This window comes from Rattus norvegicus, chromosome 7, assembly GCF_036323735.1.
Source record: "Rattus norvegicus strain BN/NHsdMcwi chromosome 7, GRCr8, whole genome shotgun sequence".
NCBI classification, from domain to species: Eukaryota; Metazoa; Chordata; class Mammalia; order Rodentia; family Muridae; genus Rattus; species Rattus norvegicus.
Window position 1 is genome coordinate 56,876,454 of NC_086025.1, and position 25,723 is coordinate 56,902,176.

General features: G+C 42.7%; 1 protein-coding gene and 1 long non-coding RNA gene across 3 annotated transcripts in view; both read left to right on the forward strand.

Annotated features, from left to right (window-relative positions):
- The window catches only part of Grip1 (glutamate receptor interacting protein 1), a 657,377-nt gene that overhangs the window by 55,953 nt on the left and 575,701 nt on the right, over positions 1-25,723 (forward strand). The gene's annotated exons all lie outside the window — the stretch shown is intronic.
- Positions 1-25,723, forward strand: part of LOC134479879 (uncharacterized) — a 64,186-nt gene that overhangs the window by 13,271 nt on the left and 25,192 nt on the right. The window contains exon 2 of the long non-coding RNA XR_010053722.1: positions 1-25,723. This exon is cut by the window's right edge and continues 25,192 nt beyond it. This is a non-coding gene — a long non-coding RNA (uncharacterized LOC134479879).

A 25,723-nucleotide genomic window follows, 5' to 3' on the forward strand; every position in this document is an offset into this window, starting at 1 on the left:
TGCTGTCAATGGGAATAACACGGGCACCATAAGTCAGGTTGAGCAGCAGCCTCTCAAGTACAAAAGAAGGGGCTAGAAGACTCTGAGGATGAGAAGCAAGCAGACCGAAGGGCAGTGTCAAGTCCTCCAGAAGGAAAGAACTTGGCGTTTTGAAGAACAGCAGAAAATCCAGTCTGGGTGGACCCAAGTCAGGAAGAAAGTGCATGGTTTCAGATACAGAGAGAATTAAGTAGAGGCCAGGACACCCAGGTACTCCAAACACTACCACAGGGATGCAGAAGACCTGACTGAGGTGGCTTCATAGAAGTGGAAGGAAGAGATCAAATCTTTGGTTGTTTGTTGAGCCAAGCGATTTCCAAGTGTGCGTCCAGAGAGGAGACAACACCAAACAACTCTTGGGCGCCTACTGAGGACAATGCAAGTGTCTTTCATGACACTTGGGGTTATTGATTTTGAGAGACCAGTAAGATGTTTAAGTATGCTAGTGAGAGGACAGTTGTGTGTGCACATAGGTGACGGGGACAGTTTGAGGTCATCATTTAAACTTCTTTACATTGCTGTGTGTAATTGCTTATGGCCCTGAGAGGAGAGCATTAGGCCAGAGTCCGAGGGGCTCAGAAGTTGGTACTTGGTATGAGGGTCCTGTAGGAGTCTGAGGAGGAACAGCCAAAGGAGAAGGGAAAATCAAGAATAACAGCCTCTCTGTGCTTAGGGGAGAGTGTTGCAACGAGGGCTGGCTTCACATAATCCATGCTTCTGGTGCTCTGAGGCATAGAAGTGTCCACTAGGGTAGAGACTCCGAGTTTCTACAAGTGCCATGGTAACCTGAGCAAAACCAGGTTCATCAAGCAGTGAGGAAAGAAACTAGATTCAGACAGCTGGGGGGGTGGTGGTGGTGGTCCATGAGTGGAAGCAGACATTTTCTCCTCTTAGCTATGTGTCTGTGAAGGATGGGAGAGAGAAAATAGGAAATAAAGAGGAGAGAACATGGAGGGAGTTGCCTTCATGCTGTTGGGAAGACAAGAACTGAAAGAATAGGTGGAACCTCAGAGAACACTCAAGGGCAAGGGAAGGGAAGGGAAGGGAAGGGAAGGGAAGGGAAAGGAAGGGAAGGGAAGGGTCTCGAGTCCTATGGAAGGACTCGCTTCTGTAGGACACAGAAACCATATTTTTGCTGTTTGTTTTGTACCAAGGAGGTGATGTCAGGAGAGACGTTGGTGTAGATAGGTTTGCCCATGAGCCATCTTGACAAAGTTGAGGAAATGTCCATCAGGGAATGGGGAGTCTACTTAGAAAAAAAATATGGTAACTTTATGATTGAATTTGCTATTTGTCTGTGTCTTGCTTTAAACAATAGAACATGTCAATACCAGTTGAGGCAAATTCTCCACTCTCTCAGCAACCCTGAGATGCTAGCACTGCCCTGCTAAAGATGTTCCATGAAGTCAGACTACAGAAAACCCTGGAGAGGGATTACTTTTGAGAGACAAAAAGACAGGGGCTAGGGTGAGAAAAGAAGGAGGGGAATTATTTGGGTTGTGAGGCACGGGACTGTGGTCAGTTGTGGGGTAGCTTGTGGGCAGCGTCTGCTCACCGAAGCAACAGAGTGGCATTTGTTAGGTAACTAGAAATGGCAGATGGGACCCACCCTGATGGATTTGTTCTTGGTATTCTCCTGGAGTGTATAGTAGGAGAGAACACGATGGAGCTGTTGCTGGGACGGCATGAGGAACTGGGTATGAGGGAGGCTCTGTCATTCCTCGTGCCTCTACCTGGCTCTCGGCTCAGCCACCATGAGGTAAACCCAAGATTCCCAGTTTATTCTTACAAAGTTTTTTTCTCTTGGCGGATCACCTTGCTGTCCTTTTTTCATATCTGATTTTGAAACTACTTGACATTCTTGTCACTTTCCCCATGTGTACTCCAGCTTGCCAATGACCTTCTTAAATGCGGTACCCACAACTGAGCCCATCAATTCTTGGAGTGGTCCTGGCAGCGGAGAACAGAAAACCACCATTATGGTCTTTTTTGTGTGTGTTTTATGTTTTTGCTTTAGGCATTTTTCTTTGTAAATGGAACTTCAGATTGCTCTAGTTTTAGGGGGAAACTGTAATGCTGTTGACTCATATTTAGCTTGAAGGCAACTAAAACACCAATGTCTTTTTTTCTTTTTAGACACAATAGCTGTTAGGTCAAATCTTACAATTTTTTGAACATAGAATGGAGAATTAAATTGAATCTGATAGACTTCAGCTCAGTCTCCTAAACTCTTGCAGTATTTATTTTTTTTTCTTGTGGTCTAGCACTTTGGTTTCCTGTCATTAACAGGTATCATAATTGTCTTTATCGCCATCATCTATTTCACTATTAAAAAACCAAACAACCAAACTATCAGTGGCATGCCCATGGAAGCCCTGTTTAGACTGACACAAAGTTTAAAAATCCTCTTCAGTAGTAACTTTCAGTATTTGCATTCATGGTATCTCTCCTTTTAGTAAAAGATTCACATGGAGAGATAATCTGAAATTTAAAAAGAGCCAGTTAGGCACCCCGTGAACTGCTAAAATGTCTACATGATGATCTCTGTGCTGGTTAACGTAAGAATCTCCCTCTCCCAGAATCTTCCCCAATTGGATAACCAATATCCAATAGATCTTGGTGGAATTGCCTAGAAGGGCAAGCCTCCAGGCACACCTGTGAGGGATTCTCTGCATGACCATAGCTGAAGTTGGAGGCTCCTTCTTAACCAAGGCTGGCACAGTTTCCTGGGCTAGAGTCACAGAATGAGCGAGAAGGAGACAGTCAGCAGGGCATGGGCATTGAAGATGCTTTGCTCCCAGACTAAGAATGCAATGTGAGCTCTTTCAACCATGATTTCCCCACTGTAAAATACTGTATCCTTGTAAGCCAAAAGTGAACGATTTTTTCATTGGGTTCCTTTTGTCAGGGCATTTTGTCACAGTGGTGGAGAAAGGAACTAATGTAGACTGTGCTGTCTCCCCCAGCTACAGTTCCTGTGTAACCTGTTCCTGGGGCAGCTCTTGGAATCTCCCAGTTACATAGCTATCTTTTCACTGGGTGCTCTTCTGAAATGTTCGGTCTTCATTGAGTAGCTCAGTGGAAACTCTAATCTCTCTCGGCTGAGGGCCAACAACAGAGTGTGGTGTGTTGTAACACTGCTGTCCAGGAGCGTCGAAGGACGATGGCAGCACTAATTGATCTCCATGGCGGTCTTTGCGTCTATAAACAGAATAGGTTTTAGGACCAACTAAACCTGGTCTGCATCCCTCCTTCACCAAAGACCATGCTCTCCGGGACTTGATTCCACAGTAACAGGAGAAGGTACTGTCTTCTCCCATCCTTGACTCTCACGTCACTAAATAAGGAAGCGCAATTGTAGATGAGCTGCACGTGCGCCCTCTGTCAAAGTTAATTGAAAGATAAGCATCTTCCTCCAGGTGGTTAGCAAATCAGGTGAAGCCAGCGGCTAATTACTCTCCAAAAGAAAGTAGAAATAAGGCCCTCTGTGACGTCTTCAGCAATTAGATAAACAATATCAAATAAACTACGTTCTTCATGATCCTTAAAGGAAGCAATAGATAGGTAATTCAGTCCCAGATCACGAGAAGATTGAGCCTTTTGAAAAAAAGTAACAAAAGGAGCAGTTTTACTTCTCTTTGGGTTATTTCAGGCGGAAGTCTGTGCTTGTAACTGCTCTGCCCCTTTGCTGTTTTAGCGTGTCTAAGTCGATGTGCTTCTATTGTCTATTAAGTCAAATTCCGTTTTGAAAGTAAGCAGAAAGTGAATAATGACATATTGAGTAGCCTTCCATAAAAATGAATTTGTAGATTTGGAAGTCTTCAAGATGAATCTTTGTATACAGTATGGCAAAAAGACCTCGGAATTGTGTATGCAAACACTTTTTTTTTTCTTTTGCCAAAAGCAATGCTTGTTTCTGCAGATTTTGGTTTTTATTTCTTTTCTTATTTGGCGTGCAATACTGCCTGTTGAGTGTTCAAAGGACAGAAGCCTTTAGTCTCTGTCCTTTACAGTACACAGGCAGAGGCAGCGAGAACTGTCAGCGCTGGGACTGGGAGTACCTTTTCAATGAATATGGAGGGAATGGATGATGTTGAGACATTTGTCAGAGAGAAAAGTTTAAATACATGCATATTATCCTATGTCACAGAAACCTTTATTATGATGGATTCTTTCTGAACAGCATACTATGCAGATGTTTTATTCATGAATTATTCTGCAGAAACTCTGTGGGTTCCTATTTCACTTCCCCTCAGCTGAATATGCTATGATTTCATTTTTTTTTTGTTAAATAGATCCTTATATAGACAACATTATTTCTGAGACGTTGATACGTGCTGTAGGCCTAGAACACAGCTGTTTGTAAAATATAATGATTGTTGGCGGCAGTTAAATTCCCACGAGTCGGTACATAGATATCAAAAGCATTCATTGACAGTGCAAGAAAATGCTGTCTTTGACACGTACAGCAATACCATGGTCCTGTTATAGCCCTGATTTCCTGTGGTGGTAGGGCTGGTGGGACAGTCATTGGAAATAAAGGACACTTGATTGGCAACAGTCATGAGGGACAGGGGACGGGAGGGAGCAAATTTATCTTTGTAACGATCTTCTAAGCAGAGTGCATTAAAAGTGATTATGTATAAAATGGTGGCTCCCAATGCCGCATTAGTCCGTCATTCTTCCTCTTCCATTCGCCCCGCTTTTCGCAGCAGATGGACCCTGTTGGCATTGTTGTCTGTCAGATAGTAAATGCAATGGAACACTAAAATTTATGGAAGGGATTTCACATTTTTAAGTGCAAAGATTTGCAGTTGTAGATTATTGAAAATTATGTTGCGATGCTGGTAGCACACTTGAGGTACCACATTTGTGAATAAATCCTGGAGTCTTTCAGTTTCCCTGATTTAAAGTCGTTGCTCTGAACATTGGCAGAAGCTGTACTTCATTGCTGAAGTGCACGTCTACGTAAGTATCTATGTACGTATGTGTATGAGTGTGAATGTATATGTATGCATACGTGCATTATGTGTGTGTAAATATATGTGCATGAATATGTGTATATATGTATGTGTATAAGTACATGTGTGTATAAGTATATGTACATGTATGTATGTATATGTATGTGTATTTGTGTATATATGTTTAAGTACATGTGTGTATGTAACATGTGATTGTGTGTATGTATATATGTGTATGTGTAAGTATATGTGCAAATAAATATGTGTATATAAGTATATGTGTATATTTATGTGTGTATACATGTGAGATGTATGTGTATGTATATGTGCATGTATATGTGTATATGTCTGTGCATTTGTGTAAGGGAAAGCATCCTGATGATCTAACCAAGGCATCTTTGCTCCCTCCCACTCACTCATTCACTCTTCCTTGATTGTTGTTTTGTGTGTATGTGTGTGCGCGTGCGCACATGTGCACATGTATAACTATGTATTCCTAAATATAAATATAACCATCTTAGTTTATGTAAGGTTACATGTATGGATGTCTTCGGGCTGGCCATTTGGTATGACTCTTCCTGTGTCTATAGTTTCCTACTGTAGACGTCAGAGGAAGCTGGAAGGGAGCAGTGCCTGGTTGACCTCGATTTCAGTTATGAAGTCTCAAAGGCTCTCTGCATGTGCACTTGTTCTGCAAGCCAAGGAGGGTAATCATCTTTGAGAAGTGCCATGTGGGAAATGGAAAAAGAGCTGCACCCGTGCATACATAACAGTCCTTTCTGTTATCTCTGATCGGGCCAAATTATGCACTGTGTTTCCTCCTCCATGGACTGTTCTCTTCTGCTTGAGTTTGTTCAGTAAGCAACTCTGAAAACCAATCAGAAAGCTCCAATGGATGCAGGCGGCCATAGTGGTTCCTGTATGTCAGTGTCAACTCTGCGGCAGCTCTGGGAAATTGAGCTGGGATTTTGGTGGTCTTTTAGTTTTACATTTCCCCTGCTATTTATTTTATTATTTTATTTTTCTTTTCTTTTATGTTGAGATTATAGTGATAGCATTTCTTCTTTCTCTTCCTCACTCTGAAGTACTCCATATGCTCCTTGCTCTCTTTCCAATTCATGGTCTCTTTTCCTTGATTATTGTTGTGTGTGTGTGTGTGTGTGTGTGTGTGTGTGTGTGTGTGTGTGTTTGTGTGTTGTGTGTGTGTGTTCGTATATAAATGTGCATTCCTAAATATAAATATAAACAGCTCGGTTTATGTAAGGTTACATGTATCAATGTCTTCAGGGTGGCCATTTGGTATTGGGTTCTCAATTGGTTCGCTCTTCTCTTGGGAACGCTACCTCTCCTGATCCCAGCTTTCCTTAGTTGCCTGTCATGTAGGATTGATTCCTTGGTGTTTTCCCCGGTCCATGTTATTATATCGATTGCTGCCATTCTTGTTCAGCTCATGGTTGGGCAGCCATGTTGGTGAGACTATATGGGTGGAGTTCTGACATTACTAGAAGACAGAATCTTACAGGAAATTCCCTGACCCTCTGACTTTTACAATCTTTCCACTCCCTCTTCCACAATGTCCTGTGAGCTTTAGACGTATTCTTAAATTGCCTCTTTCTAGTAATTTCCCCACATATCTTTACCTTTAGTGTGTTAGGCTCTTAGAAAATTGACCATTTTCTCCATTAATATGCATTTAAAATGTTGACAATGTGTTTGGTCATTCCTTTGGGTCACTGTGACCATTCCTGATGTAAGTAAGAAGAAGGAAGGATGGAATTTGTCTCGTGGTCCGTGCCTGCCTGACACACGTGCTTTGGCAGAAGGTCATGCTGGTGGCATGCAGCCTGGCTTCTTTACTGTGTGGAGAGGAGAGGAGAGGGCAGGAATAGGGACCAGACACAACCTTCACTGGAATGCGCCTTTAACCTACTTAGCTAGTCAGAGATTACTTCCCAAAGTTTCAAAAACATCCTCCAAGTTGATCCCCAGAAGTCTTGGAGGGACATTTAATATGTCAATTGTAGCGCTGCCTGATCCTTGGCACTTGCAAGCTGAGGAATGGGCATAAAGCCTGAATGAAAGGCACGGGCGACGGAACTTCACCGTAGCCATCTTTCAACGGGCAGGATTCGATGCCCCCTTTCTTTCCTTTGTTCTGATAGAGTCTTCCTTGATGCATTCTAAGTCTATTGTCTTTATGTTTGGTTTGGTTTTATTTGAGCACTCCTTGCTGCCGGAAAATGCTAAATACACTTTACTAATAACGTGTGAGTACAGGCAGCCTCATCTTTTTCTCTGACAGTGCGTCAGCTAGGCTGAGTCACAGCATCTCTCTCAGGAAGACAGTGAGGAGCGTCCATCTGTGTGAGATGCTCTGAGCAGTGCCATGGGTGGAAGGCCACACACTGCAGCTGAATTCCTCCCTTGTCCCTTCTCCTCCGGGAGTCTCGGCTTCATTTTCAATTATCAAAATATTTTCATGCAAACAGTACTTTTCTCATTAGACTTTAGTGAAGATTAAAGAACTTAGGTGAGGTAGGTGCTTTTCATGGTGTATGGCCAAGGACGAACCATCAGAAGATGTGTTCCGTGAGATTGTCTTGGTAGCCTCATGGTCTTTATGTTTCTGAACCTCGTTGAGGTGCTTGTCTTGAGTCAACGTTCTGCCTGTGTCTAAAGGTGTTAACACCTCTTTATTCCAAATTTAGATTATGCAGAGTTGCAGCTGAAGGCATAGAAAATTAGTTTCTGAAATGTTTTACCTTGTTTTCTGTGTACACATTCCCAAAAAGGAGAGACTGGCAAGTTGCTATGGAAACTTTCTTTATGATGTGAAGACTACTCCCATCTTTCATTTAGAATAACAGTCTTTCTAAAGAAGTCAAAGCTCATCCTTTCATGTCTCCTGTCCCCAGCAAGGACATAGGCTCGTAGCTTGTTTATTTATGTTTAGTGGAGCAGGGTCAGTTTGCAGCCTTTAATGCAGATCTTTAATGCATTGACAGGAAGGTAGGGTTTTTTCCCACTGCTTTTGCTTCTTTGATAATGAATTGGATGCCTTTCTGTTATGCAGACATTTCTGATCTTTGTCTGTGGTTGTTTTGTAACATTTCAGCTTGATTTTAGGTAGTTAAAAAAGATTTATTTAATGCATCTGAGCATGCATGAGGATGTTGGATCCTCTGCAACTGGATTTACAGATGGCTGTGGATCACAATAAGGCGCTGGGACCCAAACCTAGGTCCTCTGCAAGAGCAACGATGGTCTTAGCTGCTGAGCTGAGCCCTAGGCCTCAGGTTTTAGGTGAAGCATTAGCAGATTAGTCATGCACTCCATAGTCATTTATTCTTCTCAAAACCAAATCTCATTCCCCAAATCTGTTATTCCTATATTTTCCTCTTCCAGCTTATAAGACTGATTTGCAGGAAAATGGATGCAGCTGGGGGCAACCATACCAAGTGAGTTAAAACTCTGTCAGAAGAACACATATGGTGTCTTTCCTCTCATTTGTGGGTCCTAGATTTTGCATAAAATCATATAAGTCCAGGTGATGTCAAAGCACAAGGGGAAACCGCCTGGGGGAGGAGGGGCTAACTCAAGGGGGGAGGGGTGAGAAAGGAGAGAGCAGAGGCTTATAGGAGGGAATATTGTCAAGTAAAATGGCCTAAGCAATCAAGTAATAATGAAATGAAATTAATTAATCCATTAATTAGATGCGGTAATTTACAGTCAGTTTTGCTGTCTGGGATGTTCACTGTTTGGCAGTCCGGGAGGGTTTCATTATTTCTCTTCCTTCATCCCTTGCATCCTGGGTAAGGAGGAACTGGTTTCACTTCTGCATATTGCTATGGTTCTCCTCACCCTGACCCGGCATTGGCATTTGGTTTTTGTTATGATAAACCTTTATCTCCTTCATTAGGTACCTTCTAAGCTGGATCTCTGTAAGGTCCGAGAAGGATGGTTCTACTGGCTGAACACTTTCTTAATTTAATTAACTGCTGTCCAGGCGGTTCTCCTGATTAGGATCTTTGAATCTTTTTGCCTACCAAGTGCTACGAGAGTCTATGAAAACTGGGGTCTGTTCAGCAAGGCTAAGGAAGAATCTTTAACATGTTACGCAATTAAAGTGCAGCCAGTAACTGGTGGTGGCTTTCAGTTGATTAAAGTGATTTTTATGCAGTGCTGCACTCTCTGGTAGGCTGAAGGGGACTACCGGAAGGGATGGAGAATTAAGTACTGTAATTTCAGCCTGTTACAGCATTTAGGTAAAGGGACTCCACACACAAGTGTAAGTGAATTTAACAACCACCATTACTATTTGGCAGTGCTGGGATTGATCCTGGGATTTTGCTTGTGCTCGGTAAACTAGATGCCCCTGAGCCACAGTGTCAGCCAAATTAAGGACCATGAGCTAAGGACGAGTACTCCACATTGTTCCATGAGCCTGATGTGCCCTTAAAAGCATCCTTACAAGAGGGACTCGGAGAAAGATGACACGCAGTGGAGCAAAGATGACGGGGAGGTTAGAAGCACTCACTGTTAAGCCCAGACGCCAGAGCAGCTCCTAGGAGCAAGAAGCAGCAGCAAAGAGGAGGTCCTGACTAGGGTCCTTCCAGACCCTGCAGGCTGAATTCTAAAGCCCTAAGGCTCTGGGAGAGTGCGTTTCTGATTTTAAGACTACCACATTTATGGTAATCTGTTACGTACCATCAGGAAAACTTTTTTCCTCACTCTGTGCTAGCACTTTTAAAAATAAAGGAGGAAGGCTGGGGAGAGCTCAGCAGGGAAAGCATCTACCTCTAAAGATCTGTAACACCAGAACCCTCTTTAAACACTGAGCAGGGCGGTGGGGCTGAGCAGCAGGTGGGGGCTGGGAGAATGGAAAGGCAAATCATTCAGGATAATTGGCTAATGAATTGATGAACTTAAAAAATAAGTGGTGGGGCTGGAGGGACGGCTCAGCAGGTTAGAGTACTGGCTGTTCTTTCAGTGGACCTTGGTTCAATTCCCAGCACTGACGTTGGCAGCTCATAACTACCTGTAACTCCAGCCCCAGGAGATATGGCACACATTTCTTTTGGCACCTGTGGGGCTCCAGATGTGCACCAGATGCACAGACACACATGCAGACGAAACACCCCCACACATAAAACGTTCAAAAACAATAAAAGGTGAGAGCTTCTTGAGGGAAGAAAGCTAACATTTACCTCCCCACCTCCTCTTGGGTGTGTGTACCTAACAATTTCACATTGCACTTCAGCCTCTCCATGCATGTACACGCATGAGTGTGCATCTAGTAAGTGCACACACACACACACACACACAGTTGGGGTGGGGGGGAGCAAGAGAAAGCTAAAATGATTGTCGTCAATGTAGTTGTCATTGATTATAGAATTAACAACACAGACTTGCCTGCTGCAGAAGTTAGTTGCCTGAGATAAGCACTAACGGAGGCATGACGCACCTATCTTTTATTAGTCATGTTTTGATTCTTGAAAGGTGAACCTGATTAAGCAAATGGATGAAGGGGTTGGGTAGGAGAGCAGCCCTTGCAAGTAGAGCAGACACAGATGACGGGATTGGGGATGACTGAAAGGTGGGCTTACGCTTAGATTCTCTCTGTGTAAGTCGCACCCATGTGGGCTCTTGCAGACCACCCCGGCCATTTCTTCCCAGGGTATGGTGTGCACAGGGACCTGACATCTGCTGTGTCTCTGTCGGGAGAGATCTGGGCACGGGTGGGCGGGGGAAGGCAAAGTGACGTTTCGATTTCTTCCTTGAATTCTTTCTTGATGGCATAAAGCCAGCTGTGCCCTAATTTAATCCTCCCCAGGGTAAGGAGGTTTTTCCCTTAGGAAAAAAAAAATCTCTGAAATCAAATATCAGAAGAGAAGCAAAAGTCATACAAGAAAACTAATAAAAGAAAGGAGAGAGTCTCAGTTCCTGGTAAGGTCCCTGGGATATGGTTGGTTGCCTTGAGAAATGGGGAATGGAGATTCCATCCACATCCCTCTAGCCCGAATCATGAGCCCATTCATCTTGTGTGGCTTTTGTAACGGAAGAGCATAGTTGGTTCTGTTTCTCTGAGCAAGCTGGAGAATTTTGATTTACCTTTGTGGGATGAATTGCTTTGTGGAAAAGTCCAGCAATCCCCTCCGATTAGCACCTAGCATGATGGCCTTCGTAGGCGGGAGGCACAGCAGGGCTCTCCACTCCAGAGAGTTCCGGCTACCTCCCCCGCCCCCACCCCCCACTGGTAATTTGCGGCTATGTCTCCTCTGTCTTCTTTAATATTTAGGTCAGTGAATTTCAACGTGAAGATTTGTTGATTTAAGTGGCTTTGCTTCGGGTAGACTCCGTTTTTGACAGATTGTACAATTCACAGACGCTACGTTTTGAGCAGGGGAGAAGTAGTTGTGTTACAATTCCTTTGAATGAAGAGAATTGACTGCATCTATCATGGCTCTAATAACAGCGAACGCGCTACATGCGCTCCCACTGAGTTGGAATCTAATGCTGTTCATTTGCTTCTTTCAGTGTTCTGAGGCTCACACGATTCTCTTGATTTATCACTTGGTGTATGAGCTTTCCTCGGGATATTTTTTCTTTTTCATGTGTATATAAATACAGTGCTGGGTTGGGGTCAGCTTTACTTTACAAGTGGGCAAACATATTCATCTGTCCAGGTTTGACAGTGGCTAGGGCTGATAGTGGGACGTTAGACCTGGTAGGTATGATATGCTTGATTGTCTCAGGATATCTCTACAGATGGGAATGTAGGCCAGGCTAGCTTCAAACTCCCTGTGTAAGGAAGGATGATCTTATATTAAGATTTATTCTTACTGGAGTGCATGTGTGTGCATGCCACATGTGTGGGGGTACCTCTACAGGGCTCAGAAGAAGGCAACAGTTCCCTCAGAAGTATTGTTTTTCTCCATCTTTATTAACTTGGGTATTTCTCTATTTACATTTCAATTATTATTCCCTTTCCTGGTTTCCAGACCAACATCCCCCTAAGCCCTCCCCCTTCCCTATGGGTGTTCCCCTCCACCTCCTCCCCCCATTACCGCCCTCCCCCCAACAATCATGTTCACTGGGGGTTCAGTCTTGGCAGGACCAAGGGCTTCCCCTTCCATTGGTGCTCTTACTAGGATATTCATTGCTACCTATGAGGTTGGAGCCCAGGGTCAGTCCATGTATAGTCTTTAGGTAGTGGCTTAGTCCCTGGAAGCTCTGGTTGCTTGGCATTGTTGTACATATGGGGTCTCGAGCCCCTTCAAGCTCTTCCAGTTCTTTCTCTGATTCCTTCAACGGGGGTCCTATTCTCAGTTCAGTGGTTTGCTGCTGGCATTCGCCTCTGTATTTGCTGTATTCTGGCTGTGTCTCTCAGGAGCGATCTACATCCGGCTCTCTTTCAGGCCTTTCTAAGCAACCCAACGTGTGTGCTGGGATCAGAACGTGGGTCCTGGTAAAGGGGAAGCACTCTTGCCTGCTGAGCTACCTCTCTAGTAGAGGATGGTATTGAACATCTATCCCTCTTGCTTCCACTTCTCAGACACTGGGATTGAGAGTGTACATCACACACCCGGGTTACATGATGCTGGGGATCCAGCTTAGGGCTTCTGCACGCTTGGCGATCACTCAACCAAGTGAAGCCAGCGTCCTGTATTTCACCTGGCATCTCTGCCATAAAGAGTAGAAGTCAGACTTCCCATAGTCCTGGACCCACAGTCACTACACACTGATGCCAGGTTGCCTGAGCCTGTGCATCTGTAAAATGCTTCCTGGCTAATCTTACTTCCTTCTCTCTCCACTTCCTTATCCCACCTCTCTTCTACTGGACTTTTTGCAGTGACTTCTCATTACCTCTACATTTTACTCAGCTCAGCTCTTTGCCTTCAAAAAAACCAATTCTTCACTAGTGCTTCCCACATAAATTATTCTGAGAGCTTGAGAACTATCTGCATTCTCTTCCGCAGGCTCCAGGAGTGGACAGGACTGGGACATCAATATGCATGAACAGTCACCAGAAAGGAGGTGACAATAAATACAAGGCCATGTCTCTTGCGAGACTCACAGGCCAGCAGCGGAAAGTCTGCATAACTGTAATCTTTTGTAGCCTTTTAATTTATGTTCCAATTAATTCCCTACACTGGACAATCAGACTATTACCTGAAATCACTCTCTGCTCCGTCTCTGGAGCTCCTGACCATGGCATACTCGCATTCTAGAACCTGAGGCGGAACAGCTGCCGAGACACAGCGTGCATGTGTTTTCTAAAGAACCCCAACTACAGCACATAGTCTTATCTGCACCCCACTATATTCCCTTTCCTAATGTTCTTAAGTGGGTCCTTTCTTCTTGAGACTTTTATACAAGTGTACAGTATGTTTTGATCAAAACCAACGCCCCAGTTCTGATCCCCAGCCTCTACCCTTCAGTCCCTACCATCTCTACTTTTCTATCGACTCCCTCCCCAACGACATCCCCCTCATTATTATATGTATTTTACTATTGAAAACCAGACTTCAGTTGTTGCAGCCAGTATCTACCTGGGTATAGAGCCATCTCCTCGAGCATAGGGGCTGTATCCCACCTGGGGCTGTATCCATGAAGAAAATGTCCCTCCCTAACAACCTTTAACAATCAATAGCTCCTCAGCACAGGGTGGGGTTTCCTGAGCCCTTCTCCAACCAGCGTCAGTTGGAATTTTAACTGACCAGGTCTTATGTAGGTCTACGCATTAAGCTAAGGCCTGTATGAACTCATGCATATGCAATGGACCTTTCATTTTCTGAAAATATTATTTTAAAGCATTTCTACCAACCTCTGGCTCTGATAATCTTTCTTCCTCCCCCTCCATGATAATCCCTCAGTTTTGGGGAGAGGGGTGATGTGGAGATTTCATTAAAAGGGGTGAACATTTCAAGTTATATCTTTCCTTTGCTTCTTGGTAGCTTGGTGAGAATCTTCATTGAATAAACAAACCAAAAGTTTGAAACCGGTTATATGGAGAAGCAGTATCAAGTACTGGCTACAAGCCACTTGGGTCCCTCCCGGCCATACCTCTATCCCCTGGTCACATGCCCTTGGGGAAGACATATAACTTCTTTTCTGGAAATGCCTTTGAAAATTGAGCAAGGGAATCCAAAATTTGGATTTTTGACAGATGAACTATTATCCTCTTATCCTCATTACTGATGTTGTTCGTAGCATTTAGGAGGTGTGGCGTGCACAGGTGGACAAGATCTGCACTGTTTTGGGTCTGTTTTCTTCTCCTGTTCTAAGTGTTATGAAGAGGGACCCCAATGTGATACAGACTGTGGTGGTGTGAACCGGGGACCCTTTGGGTGGGTCTCAGCAAACAGTTCCTTGATGATCAGAAGCCCGAAATGAGAGTCATGGAAAGGGGTCATAGCTTAAGAAAATGAAATAGCCACACCTCTTGGTAAAACTGAATTGCAGCGTGTTTTGATGTCTGGGGACTTGACCCAGCAAAGAGGGACATGCTTATGCTAGACAGAGGAGCTAACGTGATCAGCAGGGACTCTGACATGAAGGAGCTAACCTTTATTAGAATGCGACACCTTTCATTTCTAAGGAAGGAAGGCGATACCACCAGGCTAGTGGCAATGGGCTCTGAGCGCACTGTCTTATTTTTTTCTTTGAAGAATAAGGTAATGTCTATCAAGATTAGGAAGGGGGATGGCTGGGGGCTGGGGGATGCTAGCTTGAACGTTTGTAGAGGGAAATGACTGTGTGAAATTAGCTTGTCAGGGCTCAGCAGTGGGATCCCAGGCAATCAGTAGTGCCTATTTGGGATTTGCAGTCATGAATTGAGAATGAGACCAGCCAACCAAGTTTCATGTCTAAAATAGCAGTTTCCCTGGAAAGGTACACTGGTGGTTTATTTCCTGAGGCATATATGTAACTGAAATATACTCTAACTTTCAAGGCAGAAATTCCAAGTTGCCTCTGTATTTACCTAGTTAAGAATTCTTGGGCCGGTTGTGGTGGCGCACACCGGTAGCATTTGCTGAAGAATTCTTGGGCTGGAGAGATGGATCAGCAGTTAAGAGCACTGACTGCTCTTCCAGAGGTCCTGAGTTCAATTCCCAGCAACCACATGGTGGCTTACAACCATCTGTGATGGGATCTGATGCCTTCTTCTGGTGTGTCTGAAGACAGCTACAGTGTACATAAAATAAATAAGTAAATCTTAAAAAAAAAAGAATTCTTATTAAGCTGTCTGTGCTGGTGTAGACCTGTAAATGTGTGTGATCTGAGCTCTTGGGAAGCTCAGGCAGGATCATGAATGTCTCAAAAAGCCAAAACAAACCATCCTTCCCACTGATTAACAGTAACCCCCAAGCCCCAAAACAAATTATTCCAAGTAAAGTCTTTACTCTTTAGCCTTTTCAGCAGAACCATCCAGAGGAATCCAAAGGTTCTATATACCTCCAGCACAGAAGGCAGTGGCTACTTAGGTTTTTGATCTCTTGAACTGTAGCTAGTGCCTCATTGCTTAGTGCCTCTGAGAAACTGAAAGCTTCCTTTGACTCACTTTTCTTTGTTTAAAGGACGCATGTGGCTGATAGCTATGGCTTTGTACACCACAGTTGTAGTCACTGCCTCGCTGCCGTGTGGCATTTGTGACAGCAGAGAAGAATCCAAACCTAACTCTTTTGTTTTTAGAAATATGAAATTTACAAATTGGGGAAATGGCTTTGGCATTTGGTTTTTAAACAGACTTGTTCACCGCTTGGCAGTCTCCAGACTTTTCTCAGGTTTTGGGAGGTTTCTACTAGTATAGCTCTCTTTTGGAAATTCCGTGAGTGACAAAAGCAAGCATTGAGAAGCCATGCCATGGATTTGTAGCTCCATCCGGGAGACCCCCAATTGCATGGTCTTTGGAAAATACCTACATATCTTGCAGAAATATTTACTCTGAGGTTACAGTGTGAGGTGCATGGCTACCGTTCTTTCCCTCCTGTGCTTGATTTATTTGCCTCAGATTCTTCTGTGCGGATGGCTGTTAATCTAGGCACGACCACCCATCAGTATCCCAACAACAAACAGGCTTGTTCAGGCTTAGCCTTGTCGGGTTTTTCTTTCTGCTCAGGAGAGCACCTTTTCACATTGGTTCTTCATCCTTACTTTGTCTCTGTGGTGAAACAATGTTTCATGTTGGTCTGTCTGCTGGAGTTCCCTTTCTCTCCCGCCTTGGCATTTTACTGTATAGGCTCTTTCTCTTCTGGGTCCTCTCTTTTGGTGGACACAATATGGTCCTTAATCTTGGCAGTTGCAGCAAAGATCCAGATGTCGCAATAGCTCATGGCCTGTTATCAAACAATTCAAGGAGAGGATTGGTTTTGAACTCTAGGGAAATGTCTCTCTGTGCTCCAGCTTTGCTTGAGAATTCATTTTTGAAATTCTTCTCTATGGGCAGTTCCCTAGGTTCAGTGCTGAATGTTAAGAGGTCATTGTTTTCTGTGACTGTTGTTCTGTCCAGGGATTTCCAGGTGCCTCATCTTAGGCCTTCTGTGTGAAGTGGGGAAGCATTGTCACAGTTCCTTAGATGTGACAGGCTAGTGCTACACCCACCTTCCTCCTGCCACAGGAGACATCAGTGGATCCTGCTGGTGAGGTAGGAAAGCTTTATCTCAGGTTTGGAATGGGATGTCAGGGTTTGGGAGGCAAGAGACTCTTGTGGGTAAAGTTTCTCTTCTGTTCTTAAATGCTGTCAGTAAAATGGAGACAATGTGTGGGGCTGTTATTTGGTGAAAACTTGCTGTCCCTTTGCTATCTTTTCGAATGAGTCAGTCTCTACCTGCTGGACACTAGTTCCTGTTCTCTCTCTACTCTCTGTTGTCAGGGAGGAGGGGGTGCTGAGTGGCTTGGCGCTTGTATTTGTTTCTGTAACAGTGGAAGTACAGGTGAGGTGAAGGCAGTGCTGAAGGAGGGGTGACTGTCAGAGTTTCCTGTCAGATTCCAAGGCTTCGCATGCCCTTTGTTGGTTTTCTTCTTTAAAATGTTTGTTTCTTTGATCCACATTTCTAACAACTTTATTGAACCCTTATAGCCTTCACTTCCTTTATGTGGAATCTGTCACTTAAGTATACTCATTCAAAATGTTCTATGCAGTGACGTTTTGTATATTGCAGAATTCTGAACTGATCAGCCCAACTCATTTTTGAAGAACATTCCTGTTGTTGCACCGATAGAAATATCAATAAAACCCCCAAACATATGTTAGTCTTGGAAACTGCTAATCAACTATATTTATAGCTTTGCCTGGTAGATCCATTTTACATACATGCATCTGACTGATATGTTGTTATTTGTGACTTGAATTTTTTCACTCAGCATGTTTTTGAGGTTTATTTACATCCTTAGAAACCTGTCATTTTTTTCTCCATCTTTATTAAATTGGGTATTTCTTATTTACATTTCAATTGTTATTCCCTTTGCTGGTTTCCAGGCCAATATCCCCCTAACCCTTCCCCTTCCCGCTCTATATGGGTGTTCCCCTCCCCATCCTCCCCCCATTGCCGCCCTCCCCCCAACAATCCCGTTCACTGGGAGTTCAGTCTTAGCAGGACCCAGGGCTTCCCCTTCCACTGGTGCTCTTACTAGGATATTCATTGCTACCTATGGGGTCAGAGTCCAGGGTCAGTCCATGTATAGTCTTTAGGTAGTGGCTTAGTCCCTGGAAGCTCTGGTTGCTTGACATTGTTGTATATATGGGGTCTCGAGCCCCTTCAAGCTCTTCCAGTTCTTTCTCTGATTCCTTCAACGGGGGTCCTATTCTCAGCTCTGAATGGGTGTTCCTTTAGTCTCTGTTCTAAACTTTGCCTTCCTATCCCCTCCCAAGGGTATTCTTGTTCCCCTTTCAGAGAAGGAGTGAAGCATCTGCATTTTGTTCTTCCTTCTTGAGGTTCATGTGTTCTGTGCATCTAGGGTAATTCAAGCATTTGGGCTAATAGCCACTTATCAATGAGTGCATACCATGTGTGTTTTTCTGTGATTGGGTTAGCTCACTCAGGATGATATTTTCCAGTTCCATCCATTTGCCTATGAATTTCATAAAGTCATTGTTTTTGATAGCTGAGTAATATTCCATTGTGTAGATGTACCACATTTTCTGTATCCATTCCTCTGTTGAAAGGCATCTGGAAACCTGTCATTTTTATTGGCAAACCTATTCCACGATGTGGTTATGCCACACCATATAATTCATCGTTCAGTTGATGGACACTTGGGTTGCTTCCATGTTTTGCCATAATGAACAATGCCACGTTGGGCGTTTATGGGTTCTCTGCTTAGACATGGGTTCATGTCTCTTGGATGCCACTTAAGAGTGGAATTGCTAGATCACGTAGTAAGTCTGTGGTTAATGATTTGAGCAAGTGCCGAAGTGTTTCACAAAGCCACCAGTTCTGTCTTCTGTGCTCACGTTTCTGTAGATCTAGCACATCTAACGCACCTTCGCCCTCCGTTGTTTCTGTAGAGAGCAGTTACTGCCTCATAGCTGCTGTGATATCCATCGCCTGGACAGCCAATGATGCTGAGCATCCCTTTGCGGCTCACTGAGTGTTGCTGAATTTTCCGTGGGAGAACTCCTCTTCAGTTCATTCGCTATATCAAATCTCACTTACTGTTCTATCGTTGAGTTACGGTGGTACTTCATATAAACACAAGTCCCCAGTACAGAAAGTGTCTACTGTGTAGGTGATGTTTTCAATTGCCTGGTAGGCTAGGCTTTTATTTCTGGAATATCTACTCTGTCTACTCCATACGCTTGAGCCAGAACCATATTGACTCGATTATTATAACTGTGTCTTTAATTTTGAGATAAAAGTTGTATTTTTCTAAACTTGTTCAGATACTTTTTTTTAAAAATGACCATTCTGAGTTCATCGAATTTTGGAGTGAATTTTAAGAACGGCTTAAAGCAGAACTGAGGTTTCGATGGAGGGCGTGTTGATTTTGGAATTGTTGCGGTTGTGATGATTTCAGATTGTCTGACCTATGAACATGGTACGCCTTTCCACTTACGTAGGTCTTCTTTCAGTGAAGTAAGGTTTTGTGGTACTCAACTATCAGTTCTGTGTATCTTTTACTAAAATTATTTCTCTATAATTTTCCCTTTTCAAAGATATTATAGATTGAATTATATTTAATAAAAATATAGACATAAATTGATTTCCGGATATTTATCTTGCACATTGTCACTTGGTTGAGCACACTCATTTATTTGAATGTTTTTTAAAACCCAGATTTCAGGGTTTTTCACATCCAAGACTGTTTCATCTGTAAATATGGTGCTTTAACTTTCCCAATATAGGTGCCTTTTACTTCTCTCTGCTGCTCATTCTGGTTAAACCCTGGTTTACAGGGTGGATGGAATGGGTGAGAGTGGACGCTATTGTCTTTCCTGTTCCCCATCCTTCAGAGAAAGAATGCAAGTTTCACCATTATGTGGTTTTCCTTAGATTCGCTGCTTCCTTTCCTTTCTTTGTTTTCTTTCTTCTTTCTTTTTCTTTTTGGTTGAGAATTTGATAAAATGCAAAGGATGTTTCCTGCTGTGACATGGCTTTCTGTTTCTATTGAGGTCATTTTGTGACTTAGTCCGTTGTTCTGTTGATATGGTATGTTCGATTCACTGACTTTCAAATACTGAATGGACCTTGCATTCTGGGGACAAATCCCATTTTACTGTTCTATATAATCTTTTAAGAAGTATGCTTTTAGAACATGTTTGTCAGTGTTCCGTTGAAGGTTTTTGCTTGTGTATTCTTAAGAGACTTCGGTCTATAGAGTCGTTTACATTTCTGACTTTACTTGTGTGCTTCTCATATTATCTCCATCCTGGCCTCAGAGAATGAGCTTCTAATTACTCCTTTGAGTAATTTTTACAATGCATTTGCACTAACTTTCTCTAATGTTACTAATCCAATTTCCCAGTTTGGGGTTCCATCCAGGTTTCCTACTCCTTGTTGGACTGATTTTGATGTTTGCATCTGTACCTGTTACTTATTGTCAGCTCCACACAAGCTAGAGTCACCTCGGGATTGAGGAATTGAAAAGGGGCGGTAGATTCATTGACTTTCAGATACTGAGTAAACCTTGCATTCCTGGGATAAATCCCATTTCATTGTTATATAATCTTTACAACACGTGCTTTTAGAGCGTGTTTGTTGGTTGAGGCGTTGCTCCCTTCACATGGGATGTGTCAGTGGGTTCACTTTCTGGATTAATGATCCATGTGGGGCAGCCAAGCCCACAGTTGGCTGTGTAAGCCCTGAGCTGTATAAGAAACCAGGCTCATCAAGCCATGGGGTCAAACTATAGAGTTCCTTTATAATCTTTCTAATTTGTATCCAGCTGAGCAGTATCTCCTCATTCAGTGTTGAGTTTAGTAACTTGAATCCTCTTTTATGTACCCTGTTGGTCAACCATTAAAAATATATACATTTTGTAGACATTTTCAAAGATCTAATTTTCTTGTTGATTTTTTTCTTCTCTTTTCTTTCTGTTCGAATACTTAGCATTTCCCTTCTGTTTGCTTCAGATTTGCTTTTCTTTTCCTTTCTCAGTGACTTTTACCCCAGTGTTTCCTTGAGATAGACATGTCTAGCTAGAGACTTCCCTATAAGTACTACTTTTGCTGCATCTCATTAGATTGTCTATATTATTTAATTTTCATGCATTTTAATAATTACTAGTATTCTTGTGATTCCTTTATTCCTTTATTTTTGTCCTTTTGTTATTCTATTATTCATTATTTATAGATTCTATTATATATAACAATATTATTATAACAACACATTATAATATCATTATATATTAATAGCATATATGTATTATATTGTATTAATATATATGATTATGCATTAATATATAGTATAATGATATATATTATTTTAAAAGATATTCATTATTATCTTTACTCCATTTTCATTTGGAAATGTATTCTTTACATTTCTGTGCAACTGTGAAGTTTTTAGATTTCTTTCTGCTACTGATTTCGAATTTGATTTCATTCTTCTTCTAAAGCAGACTTTGTACCCCACCAGTGCCTTCAGACACATACTTAGGCTTGTTTGATGGCTTACTGCGGGGTCTACTCAAGGAAAGATCCGTGCTCTCTTGAGAAAGATGTCCTCTGCTTACAGTGTGCTGGAGAGCTCTCTATGTTAGACTTTGGTTTATAACAAATGTCTAGTCTTAAATTTTTGTTGACTAAGAAGAGATTTACCAAGATGTTTAGTCTGTCCTTGGCGTTTTCAGAGCTGTAAAGGAGCCCACTGCCGGCTTCATTGTGCTCAGAATAGCTGCTCATCCAAACGCAAAGGAATTACTTTATATGAAAAACAAAGCAAGAACCTGGGGAGATGGCTCAGTAGATAAAGAACATACTATGTAATTGTCAGGGCTAGAGTTTGAACTCCCAGACCTCAGTAAAAGCCTGGCGGGTATGGCCTGCATTTCTAGCCCTTGGGGGAAGGGCTCCAGGGGTAAGCTGGAGACCCAGATTAGTCAAATTGCTGACCTCCAGGCTCAGCGAGAAATTCTGTCTTAATAAATCACTGGTGAATGTTTGAGGAAGACATAGGCTGTCAAGTTGAAGCAGGCATGCACACACATGTGCACATGCACAGAAATGTACATGCATAACACATATGTATATGTACAGAAAGCAAAAGATTGAAAAATTTTAACAAGTCTTGATATTATTGTCCTAGAATATGGGCCTCACAAGTCTAGTCTAAGGTGTGGGTGTCAAACACAACCTGACTACTCGTATTCTTATATTGAATTGTCTTAAACCCAATAGCATTATTGGTTCCCAGGGACCCATAGAGCATGTTCACAGATTCAGAAGAAATCCACAGATTCCAACGAATGTGAATCCCTGGTTGACCACTTTAGCTCTGGTTGTCCTTCAGGAGGATAGAGTTTAAGATCCAGTGCATGCAGACTATGGCCATATCGTCACACATGTAAATGGAAGACAGAAGCATTTTGACAGTTTCTTGAAATTTCTGCCCTTTAAAGTCGGTTTTGGGTGGTGCATGGATAGATCCTGTTTTGTCAAAGCATGCTCTCTTTCGCGAAATTGCTGTAATTGAGGCCAACATCTCCCATTAGTGTTGTAAACCGGGATTCAAGTTGAGATAGTCTCTGGTTCAGTGCACCCTGGAGAACTCAAGAATTGTTCTGTTTGACAGATAATAAGGCTCCCATTGACAAGGTTACTATTGACTAAAATATGCTTATATCACGAAGTCTATTTTGGAGTGGGTTGAATTTTTCCGTATTGTATTAGGTCACCATTAAAGATCTATCAGACTTTATTCCAACAATGTTAATAATAAACCATTTAGCTTTCACAATGTGAATTTGTGAACGTTCTTCCCATTGTTGAAAAAATCGGTTTGTTTCACTTATTTTCCTGCGCCCTTTTGCCTAGAAATGATGACTACTTGGCGACATAACTTTGTAAATAAACTTTTTTATGAAACGTTTTTATTTTACTTTTAATCTTCAAACTATTATATATGACCTCTTGATTGTATAAGCACTCAGCTGTGTGGGAGAAATATTTCTTCCATCCCCACCCTGTGTGACAATGCGTTCTTTCTCATTTTGCAAAGAAGTCGCGTCTCTAATTGTCACTAATGGATCATTTCCATTAGAGACTTTTTGTCCAGGCCACCTAACTGATGTTAAAATCTGATTACCCATTAGGATAGTTTGTCTTTTAGGGATCCTGTGTCAAGGGCTGTTTGATGTCATCTGTAGACACGTGTGTAGTAGAAAAGGCAGATGTAGTGATTTTCTCTCTCTGCCTGCTCCCATCAGTGGGTGATCTTGATTGAACAAGCACGCAGTTTCCCTGAGTTCTGGTAGGTATCATACAGAGGAGGAGCAGCGCATCCATGTGCAGTTAGTCATGTGTGTTAAAGATCTACATGGCTGTAAAGCACCTAGTAAGTGCCTGGTCCACAGAGCACTTCTTAGTAGCTTTAAATTCTCTTTCCATTCCTCTCTTTTGAAGCAGCGAATGAGCTCAGTTTCTTTCTTTTCCTTTATTAGGGCTGGTAATGGAACATTCTGCCCAGCTACATGCTCAGCTTTGAGATGATTTTATTTTCACATTAGTTTTATATGAATTACATCTGTGCTCTTCAAACCTGACCTAGGCCTCCAAGGGAGTCAGTACTCCCCCACCCCCACCTGCCGCCGAACAATTTTGACTCCTTCACGAGCTAGAACAACATTAACAAAAATTCCCAATTTCCCTAAGTTTATGACTGTTAAACATTTTAGGCAGTTATTACATTTATCCTTGTTCTGACCTTGCCTTTTAAAGAGTTATATTTAATATATTGCTAGTCAAGAATAGAAAGAAATGGTTTCAGGGGATCCTTAAACTAGCCTTATAATTTATCGGCATCCGGTGCAACCTTACAAATAAATACAACGATGCAAATGCGCTTTGTTTTCCCCTTAGATTTTACGTTTGCTTTTAAATCTCTTACGCCTTTCGCACCCCCCCCCCCCCCCCCGCCTCTGTCTCTGATGCAGTCAATAGAGCTGATCACTCTCATTCCTTCAGTTCTTACTTAGATTCCATTAGCGGTCTGGGTGCTGCCGGCCTGATCCTGTTTGAGCCAGGGATTCCACTTCCCACCAGCAACTAATATCATCCATTAGTTTCTCCCTTACAGAGTGACAGTGTTTACTGGGCTTCCAAAGCCGGTTTTGGAATTTAACTTTGGAATGCTGTAAACTAATACTAATCTGACCATATTTGGCTTTAAAAATAGCCTCTAAGAAGGAGATAAAGGTTTTCTGTTTAGTGATGATTAAGTGCCTATTTGGATGTGTTCATCTGAGGAACTGAAGATAATTTTGTCATCAGGCTACTTGTATAAGGGCACAAACAGATGGGTCTTGCTCCAGACCCTGGAGGCAAACGGAGCAGATGCCCCTTTGATTGCCCGGGGAAGACGTGCACAGGCGTGTCTCCGAAGGACACTCTGTCACTGTGACAACCTTCAGGTTTGAGGCTTCTGAGACCTTGTTGCATTCATTCAGCAAAATCTTCCTGGACTGTACTGCAGTTAGGCTCTCTACCAAGAACCAAGGAGAATTTCCGGTAAATGCACGCACTAACCCTGAAGTCGTCACAGATTTACACAGAGCATCAGATTCACTCAGAAACCAAAATGTTAGGATGCTGCTGGGAGACTGCTCATGCCCTCTGGTAGTGACAGTTCGGAAGCAAAAAGTTGGTGATTCCTCCTATCTTCTATGGTTTTATAATCTTGTAATCTGCTTATGGGACAAATAATGCCTTCCTTAAGGATTGGTTGTCAGGATGGCACTTTGAGCTGGTCCATAGCCAGCGTGTATACATGGTGGTGAGGATGACATTCTGTTTGTAGGAAGATATGTAGTAGTTATGATCACCATTTGCTCCTTTATATTAAGCTCACAAAGTCAACCATGTTAGCCACTCTTATGAACACCGCACCTCCCATGGCAAGGCGAGCAAGTCAGCCTTTCCTTCTCCAGAGTCTGTGAAGAGGAAGTTAGCTTCTCATCTGACGATCTCTTGAGTAATTGGATAAATCAACAAATCATATTCTATCCACCGAAAATCTAAAATTGGACCGATAATCTAAAATTTAGATCATTGGACCAATAATCTAAAGTTCCCAAAACCTTGATCAAAACTCAAACAGATAATATTCTAAAATACAGATTCGGAAACATGAGAGAAGTGACCCAGCGCTTTGTATGTAGCGAGTGCTTGCAAATATTTCCTTATTTATTGGTTGAAGAAGTAAGCAACACATTTTAGATTATGAGGAAAATTGCCTTTCTACATTACTTTGCACCATTGAGAAGGATTATTGTTTGGAGTTTTTCCCCTAATTACTTATTGATTTGAAGAATTTGTGATTGGAAGAGGCTGGTAGATTTTTCTACTCCTCACCTCTAGTTTTATAAGTGAGGAGACAGAAATGGGGTGAAATGACTGGACCAAAGAAAGCAAGTTAATGAGTGAGGTGAGGCTAGAACTTAGGCTAGGCTGGTGACAGCATAGAGGACATTTATCCCTTGGCTTTCCCAAGGCATGTCCATCAGTGCTAGTGAGTAGATATTCAAAACAAGATGGTGGGTGGGACTTGCAGGGAGAAGGGGAGTTTCCAAGAAATATTTTCTCAAAGGAAACAGACAAATGACGTCATCTGAGGACAGGCATCATCCATGTTGCTCTTCAGCAGGCTGATGAGGCTGACAGGGAAATAGCTCTATTTGTAGGCTATGACTCCAAGACGTAGGATGCTGTTAATGAGGGATCAGTCCCACAAGCTGTTAAATAGTCCAGGCTGAAGGTAATGCCCATTTCCATAAGGGGAGGGACTGCACAGGTGTGTGATCGTGTAGATGTGAGTAGATGTCTTTCAGGTAGCTCTATCTGTGTTTGTTCCTTCACATGTGTGATGGAGACCCAGCCCTGCACTCGAGCCTGCATGTGGGACAGGCGGTTGGTGTTCTACTGTGGCTGAGACTTGGAGACAGGAGAAAGAGTACCTTGGCAAGTAGATGATGGTGTGGAGAAGAGCCTACCTGAAGAGGGAGGGAAGCTGGGCCTTTAAGGTTTCATGTCATTGTGTCTTGAAGATCGTTCCCATTTACCGTGG